Source organism: Rhagoletis pomonella, unplaced genomic scaffold, assembly GCF_013731165.1.
Source record: "Rhagoletis pomonella isolate Grant_MI unplaced genomic scaffold, Rhpom_1.0 Rhpom_scaffold_00004, whole genome shotgun sequence".
Lineage (NCBI taxonomy): Eukaryota > Metazoa > Arthropoda > Insecta > Diptera > Tephritidae > Rhagoletis > Rhagoletis pomonella.
Window position 1 is genome coordinate 2,310,215 of NW_023458558.1, and position 9,101 is coordinate 2,319,315.

At 31.7% G+C, this 9,101-nt stretch overlaps 1 protein-coding gene across 1 annotated transcript in view; it reads left to right on the forward strand.

Annotated features, from left to right (window-relative positions):
• Positions 1–9,101, forward strand: part of LOC118736803 (calcium-activated potassium channel slowpoke) — a gene marked incomplete in the record, with an annotated part of 257,695 nt that overhangs the window by 60,474 nt on the left and 188,120 nt on the right.

A 9,101-nucleotide genomic window follows, 5' to 3' on the forward strand; every position in this document is an offset into this window, starting at 1 on the left:
TAAAACTATAAATATATTTTCTTTGAAAATATAAAAAAAATGAAAAGCAATTGAAAAACATGGTTTATAATCGTTAATGAACTGCAATGGAACGCCGTTAATGTCCTACATGCTGCTTGTATACATACAATTTTTAAGTTCTATTTTCTACTTTTTTTAATAGTTTTTTTCTAATTCAATTTTGAAATTTTTATAAAAAATGTATATGTATAACTATTTTTTATTGAATTAAATTTTTAGAAAACTTATTGCAAAAAAAATAATTGCCGTGTAACTTAGCTCGAAACCGCGACCCCACAGCCCATATTATTTACAAAAGCAATTAATTGCGTTTTAACTTTTTTTCTAGAGGTACGGTCTTATTTATGATTTCCTACAATTTGATTCAAATGATTCGACCTGATCTAAAAGTTTTGTTACAGCCAATGAATTTTTTACAGTATTTTCTGTGTTCAGTGACGCTGCTGAGAGGACTTTAGGCTTAGCTCAGAAGTATCTAGGACAAGTAAAGACTGAGGAAAATTTCCAAAGCCCCTTTCCCGGTTAATCAGCATGCTCGTAGAGCAATGGAGTTATTTGCCAATAAATAAAAAAATATAAAACAGGCATAACCTTTTTTACTCTTTTCCCATGTTGGCTTTACATAAAATTTGTCTGTTCTTTCAACTGATTTTTTCAGAACAAAATTTGTGTTTTTAAATGGTAGATAAATTTTAAAAACCTAAAGGGGAAAACGGCTCTTAATCTTTTAACTTAACTGCTTCTGCCAGTATGAATCTGGGGGTCTTCTCTGTATTGCGATGCAAAGCTCAATGCGATTCAAAAGGCGGAACGGACTAATACAAATTCATAGTGCCAAGTTTTCGTATCTACACCTCTTGCATTACTGGCCGTCGTCGCCCGTATTTGAAATTTCCGGTTTTTTGAAGTAAATAAAAAAGCAACAAAAATACCAGCATACAAATGGGGGACCTTAACCTTTACGCCGCCTCCATGGACTTTATGAGAAGCTTTTTATGGCAGAAGTATTTACACTAAATATGTACACCCGGAGGTTTGCCATTGCTTACCGAGGGGCGATCACGGTTAGAAAAAACCTTTTCTAATTTAGACGCTACTCGCAGCCGATATCGAACCCAGGTCCTACGGAGTGGTAGGTAGTATGCACTTCAAATCACTCAGCCAAAGCAGCATTACTATGTATGTATATATAACCCACTTAAACACAAATGTATTATTTAATGTATGTATGTAAATATATTTCTTCACATCTGCACGAATTCCATTATTGTTATTAAAACTGTAATTATAATGTTTGGTAACTTTGTTGCCTGCACTTAATTGGCCCACTGAGCGGTTCCTTTTAGTAATCATACATACATATTTTCCTCTGACTTTTTACTACGGTACAACATGGCGTATGCGTGACTTTTAGAAGCGCATTTTACTTTACAACTTTGGCGTTGGCAATTCATGTGAATGGTCATATGTATAATAGTACGCGCCCACTTTGCATACCGTGCGCTATCTGTGACTTGAATCTTGTTCGGCAACTAAATAAGTGCTCACTTCGCTGCCATTGGTCATTTGCCTACCTACACACACATGTATGTATGTACATATGGTTGATTTTATGAGCTGTGAAATGAAAACGCCTTAACGGAACAATGTGTATTGGCGACTTTAGTCGGAAATAGTGGCAGTTAGACTTCCGAGTTTTGACATGTTAAACGACGCTTTTGACCAACCAAGCGGGCTATTTCCTCAAAAATGAAGCAACACCATTTTTTTCTTTCAAAGTAAGGCAAGAATGCTTTATGACTATGGAAGTTACCGTTCTTTTTGTTTTTTTTTTTTCAATGCAAAAATTATAAATTCCCCTCTTGTTGTGTACTTACTTGGGCACTTAATAAATGCGTGGACTCGCAACATATATGTACATACATATACATAATATTTCAATGCAGCATAACTGAATACATACTCAAACTTTGTATGCGCATACGGATGTTATATTATTAATTATTTGCCAAGACAATTGGGCATTTTACAATTTTAGCGCAATTTAATATTTACTGGAACAGCTAATGCTCATGGTGACAAGTATTTTGAATACGTTTGCATATACAGTGAGTATCAATAATAATTACAATTATATCTACTAGTGTTCGCCCAGCGGTTGATATTCAACCTTTTAAATTAAGGGGAGCTGAGGTGGGCTGAGCTGAGCCGAGTTGAGTTAATTGAGCTGAATTGAGGTGAAATGCGTTTCACACCATAGCAGAATATAACATAAAATAACATTACAACACCACATAACACAACTCAATACAACATAATATAACTTAACATAACATAACTTAACGTTATAACTTAACATAACATAAGATAACATAACATAACATGACATAACATAAGATAACATAAGATAACATAACATAACATATTATAAAATAACATAACATAACATAACATTACGTAACATAGCAAAACATAACGTTACATAACACAACATAACATAACATAAAATAACTTAACATGTCATTCTTCAATTGTATCTCTTTCTTTTTCTGTCTTTGTCTCTACCTTTATCTATAGATATTATTTTTTATATCTTTATCTTTTAATTTTTATATACAGTATTGGACATATCTATAGCACCCCTCTTTCAAAGCGATATTGTTTGCCACTTATGTTTAGTTATTTGTTTTTAAGAATTTTCAATTAAAACACAGTTAATTCTCTAACAAAACCCATATAAACCCATGTTTTAAACTTTTTAAAAGACCGCAAAAAAGCGCAACAAACTTTCCCTTAAATTTCAAACTTTTTTCTCAGAAGCTCTAGAATTTTTTTGAGTACACAGTTTTATAGCGCATTCAATTTTAGTCCAATAATGTGCAAGTTTCAAGTCGCTAAAGATTACCGTTGATTTTTTAGAATTTTATTTGTCTCATTTGCTTCCATATAACGACTAAACACAAATTATTTTTATATGGCAGAAACCCGCAACATCCTCGGCGAAAAAAAATCTTGAAACTTGCACATTATTAGACTAAAATCGAATGGGCTATAAAACTGTGTATTCAAAAAAATTCTACCGCTTCTGAGAAAAAAGTTTGAAATTTGGGTGAAAATTTGTTGCACTTTTTTGCGGACTTTTAAAAAGTTTTAAACTTATGTTTATGTGAGTTTTGTCAGAGAATGAACTGTATTTTAATTGAAAATTCTTAAAAATAAATAAATAAACATGAGTGGCAAACAATATGACTTTGAAATGGGGGTGCTATTTTATTGGCCAATACTGTATATCATTTCCTTGACTTTTAACCAGATCTTTATCTTCGATCTTTTCTCCATCTACATATTCACCCACATCTTTGCGATTACATATCGTCGCTCCCAACGAAGAGTAGCACATCTCAAATTACCGTGGAAGACTAGCACATTTCACTTTTCGCGTCGAAGACTAGCACATTTCATTATTCGCGTCGAAAAGTAGCACATTTCAGATTTTCGCGTGGAAGACTAGCACATTTCACTATTCGCGTGGAAGAGTAGCACATTTCAGAATTTTGCGTGGAAGAGTAGCACATTTCAGATTTTTGCGTGGAAGACTAGCACATTTAAGATTTTTGCGTGGAAGAGTAGCACATTTCAGATACTCGCGTAGAAGAATAGCGAATTCATATAAAGTGGTACTAGCAGCCGTACAAAAACCAAACATACGTGTATGTAATAATTATTTCTCCTCGACTAAGCTGAGAGTTTAATGTTGTGTATGGAGCTTTTCGGTATTTTATTACAACAAGAATAAACGTTTATTTTCCTCCTACTCGTTTGGACGCATATTCGCGTCTTCCTCAGGGAATCTATTTATAAATACGAGAAACATATATGTGCATTAGGGTGGTCCAAAAATGCATGTGAAAAAGTAAAGTCGGAATTTTTATGCTCTCACCCCCCAAGATTGTTCTATACCGAAAAAATATATCCCTATTTTTTATTTTGAAATCAAAAAATAGTTAGAGGTCGCTCAAAGCGCCCAAAGTTTCCCATGTACATATTTTATATGGGGAAAAACACTTTTGGTAGAAATGGTATATAATTCAAAAAAACTATTTTTCTATCGGAAAACTTTTTTCAGCTGCAGGATTCCCAATAATAATACCCAATTGTTTATTTAACCTTTTTTCATCGCAACTATCATTTGTAGGTCCGCCTAAAACCCCGAAAAATGCAATGGGGGACAAATAAAAAATCGTTAGTATTAAAAAATTGTTTAATAAATAATTGCGTATTATTATTGAAAGTCTCCTGAAAATAACCAGAGTTTTCTGATCGAAAAATATTGATTTTCAAAAATTCTATACCATTTCTACGAAAAGTTGTTTTTTCCCATACAAAAATACATGGAAAACTTTGAGCGCTTTGAACGACCACTAAATATTTTTTGATTTAAAAAAAAATATGGGTACACTTTTCTATATACAACAATCCTAGGGAGTGAGAGCATTACAATTCCGACTACTGTTTTTGGACCACCCTAATGTACATGCAGTCATATCAAAAGCACCTCATTTCAAAGTGATATTGTTTTCCACTTATTTTTATTTACTTATTTTTAAGAATTTTCATTAAAATAAAGTTCATTCTCTGAAGAAGTCCATATAAACCCATGATTCAATAATAGAAAGGTTTTGTAATAAAACAGTCTTCTCGCTCCCACACATAAAATCGGCTCCTTTACTTGTGCATAATGTTGCTTACTCTAGAGTTTCTAGTGATATTAGTAGTAAAACCAAAAATTCTTCATACTAAATATTCGTTGGCGTCACCTTGGTTTGCGTAATTTTCTAGAACAAGTGTAGAATAGCGACCGTTTAGCTATAAAATAACCAAACATGCCGATTGATAGAACTTTTTACGCTGATTTCAACGATACCAAATTTATTTGTCACTGGTAAAAAAAGAAGATATAAGAGGTTTATTTGTATTTTTTATTATCACTAAATTGTTGAAACCCAAAAGTAGATCATGATAAAGTATGTAATATCGAATTAAAGATAATAACTTGTACTTTCTAAATTATATAAAATTCTTTACCATTAATTATGCAGTTTTTTCAAAAAAGGTTATTTCATGAAAAAATAATATTTCTTGGATTTTTAGTGGTTTTGGTTTAAAAATACAAAAAGCTATAAATTATGTACATCAGCTGAAGAACAAATTAATGACCTTTATGGTGACGTCATTAGCTGTTTAATTGGTTATAAATTACATAACATATTAATATTTAAAATATCTAAAAACTGAACTTTAACCTTCTAGAATCTCTTCATTTTTTACTTGCGCCAAATCATTTTGGCATGGCTGAAATGAGCATAAAAAGTTCTATTGATCCGCATTTATAGTTTTTGCATAGCTGAACGGTCGGCATTCTAGATTTGTTCCCGGAAATGACGAAGAACTTAATTCGAAAATGCATATTTTTATGTATTGTTTAGTATTTCCATTAAAACACCAAATATATTGCAAATTCGCATAGAATTAATAATACACATTTTACTTCTAATTGTATACTTTGCGTACTTTTTGTAGTACCATTCTACTACCGTTTTCGCAAAATGCGATCACATTCTTCCCCTTTCTCCTACTTCCAAAATACAAATCTAGATAGAGGAGTGTCAAATTTTAGCTGTCACAAATTACACAACCTTGTATTATTGAATCATGATATAAACCCAAATTTAAAACTTTATAGAAAACTAAAAAAATCTAAAAATGTTCATCCAAATGTCAAATAATTTTTTTCTAAGAATTTTTTGAGTATATAGAATTAAAGCCCTTTAAATTTTATTGCAATAATGTGCAAGTTTCAAGTGGCTAAAAAATTTCCGTTGTTGCGGTTTTCTTTCATATAAAAATAAATTGTGTTTATTCGTTATATAGTAGCAAATGCGACAAAAATAATCAAAGGAATCATAGGATATACCGTCGGAATTTTATGAATTCTATAATAGAACTACACAAATATAAAATAAGCACTTGAATTTCCAATATAAATTATGCTTTTATGATTTAGTTTAAATGTGCTACTCTTCCACGCAAAAATCTGAAATGTGCTAGTCTTCTACGCAAATAATGAAATGTGCTACTCTTCCACGCAAAAATTTGAAATGTGCTACTTTTCGACGCGGATAATGAAATGTGCTAGTCTTCCACGCTAATAGTGAAATGTGCTAGTCTTCCACGCGAATAGTGAAATGTGCTACTCTTCCTAGGGACCGACGATATGTAGACTATTAAGAATTTAAATTTACCTTCCTCTTTGTCTTCATGTTTCGGTTTCTCGTACTTCTGTTAATCTTTGCCTTATCCCTTTCTTCTTCTCCATACTCAACTTCACCTTCTTCCTTGTTTGAGTCTAATCTATTCATGTACATACATACATACATCTTATTCCTAAACTGCTGCTTAGCACGTTTCTGTAATTCAGTATCAATATTAAAGCATACATTTAGGAGGCATTACCGCCCCAACCATGTACATGTACGGTATTGGTATTGGTGTGACTTTTGAATTGATTTTTTCGCTCTATTTTAAACTAATTTGAAATTTTAAAAATTGCCTGCACTTCAGCATCAAAATACCTTTCTAATGATATATAATTGTTTATACCTTAGAAGTATAGTTTAGCCGTAAAAGGGGTGTAAAGGGAACATGATTGCCTATTTATATAATTGATGTATGCATTAATACGCTAACATAAATTTTGTCCGCTTTCGTTTGGCGATTGTACCGAACCTAATACAAAACCACTTGGAAAAGTATTTTACTGTGGACGATGAGAGATTTTATGGTTTAAAATTTGGTAAAAAGTCAGTGCATAGTTGTTGTTGCAACCTGTTTAGTTTGAGTTGTTTTCGGGTTTTTTTTTACTTTTTTACATTCGTAATAAAGGTAAATGTGATGATGAAGAAATATATGATAACGATTTAGACAAAAAGTGACGGCAAAATTGAAGATAAATACGAAAACGAAAACAATGAGAAATCGATAAGAATTAGGGTAACTGAAAGGGTAGAACAAATTATTTATATTTTTCGATAGTATTCGGAATAAATTCAGTAATAAAAAATTTGGTTATCGAAAGTTATCCTGTTACCTAAATTTATCGAATCATCGAAGTTTATAGTTATCGAAATTATAATGCATGCTAACGCAACGTATCGAATTATTCAAAGTGATCAATTATTGAGTGGTATTTATAGACACAGAAAATTATTCGCCGAAAATTGTCGAGTTAATGAAATTTATGAAGGTATAGACATTTATCGATTTTTATTGAATTATCCTTATTTATAGAGTTAACGAAATTTATCGAGCTATCGTAATGCATTGAGTCGAGTTATCGATAATCATGGATTTACTAAAACTCGAAGATTTATCGAAACGAAGTTTAGGAATTTTCAAAATATATCGAGTTATCGAAATTTCAAGGTTACGTACATATGTAAATTTAACGAGTTATCACTGCTTATCGAATTTTATCATGTTACCAGAGTGTAACGGGTAATAAAAATTTGTCGGTAGCTTTCAAAAAACATAGAGCTATAAATATTAGCCGAGCTATCGAAATTTATAGAGGTTTCCAAAGTTTATCGAGTGTTCGATTCATAGCGAGAAATATAGGTACAGTTTTGATTTATTGAAATTTATCGATCACTCCAAACGCACAGTTATCGATATTTATCGAAAATTATCGAAATTCGTCGAGTTTTCGGATCTTTTTGAGTAATCGGATTTCATTGATTTTGAAATTGATTCAATTATATGTATGTATCAAATTATCGAAATTTATCGACAAACTGGAATTTATCTGGTCAATTGCAAATCCTGCCAAAAGACTGCAAAGATACACATAAACAATTCTTGTCACGTTTTAGTTCAAAGCAGGAGATTTTCTGGTAGGTAATTTTGTACCTCTCCAAGAGACTTAAATAAAAAACTAGAAAAATGTTAGATTTTCGACAGAACTGCCACAACTAGTAAGTAGTTGAGTATGCAATTTTGTAGCACATTAAATTTTATAAAAATAAAACGCAAGTTTAAAGTCGCTAACAATCGCAATTGATTTGTGAGATTTTTTTTTTTGCTGAGAGTGCTGCGTAACTTCTTTAACTTAAAGAAAAGATTGTATTCATGCGTCACATGGAAGAAACTGCGCAACATCCTCGGCAAAAAAAAAAATCTGTTGCACTTTATTATACTAAACTGCTTGTTGCTCAACATTTTTCCAATAAATCAAACCGAAAAGTTTAAAATTTTGATGAAAATTTCTTGTATTTTCCAGAGTTTTGTATGAAATTAAAAAAAAAAATAAAAATGTTGTTTTTGCTGTTGCATGAACTATGCTTTTATAAAAAAATTATAAAAATTTGGTATGGAAAATATAAATAAATCAACTCGTCAAACCGTTAAGGTATACTTATTTTTGAAGCTCACTGTATGTATGCATATAGGCTAGGTAAATCCCCTGCATATGCCGTTGATTATAATAAATGCAATTTTCGGCGGCCATCCCCTTGCCTGTAGACATACATACATACATACATACATAGACATCTTGTAAGAGCCTAGCCAGCCAACATGCCTGCCTGCAAGTAGCGCAGAGAAGAGGTTGCGTCGAGGGCATTAATAAATACACTCACAAAGCTTTCACATATAAAACTACTATATACTAGACTGGGTCGAAAAAAAAAGTTGCTAATGTCCGCCCCTAAATTTAAAGATTATGTTGAGAGGGTTCTGGAAAAATTTTTTTTTTTTTTTTTTAACCCTCCGAAATACAGCCGAAATGGTTTTTTCGTTGTAACTTGGTTATTTGACGGCCGATTTTTAAAATTGATATGTCATTATTTTTGTCTTGAGAAGCTTCACTTTTCGTTCTTATGTCTTTTTAAGCTTTGAAGTCGCGTTCGCATGATAAGGGCAGAAACAAAATTTTACCCCCCCTAAAGTATATTTTTTTCCTTACCAAACGAAAGTACTTAAAAATTCAAGAAAATGTTGCCTTCAAACTATATTACTAAAATAAT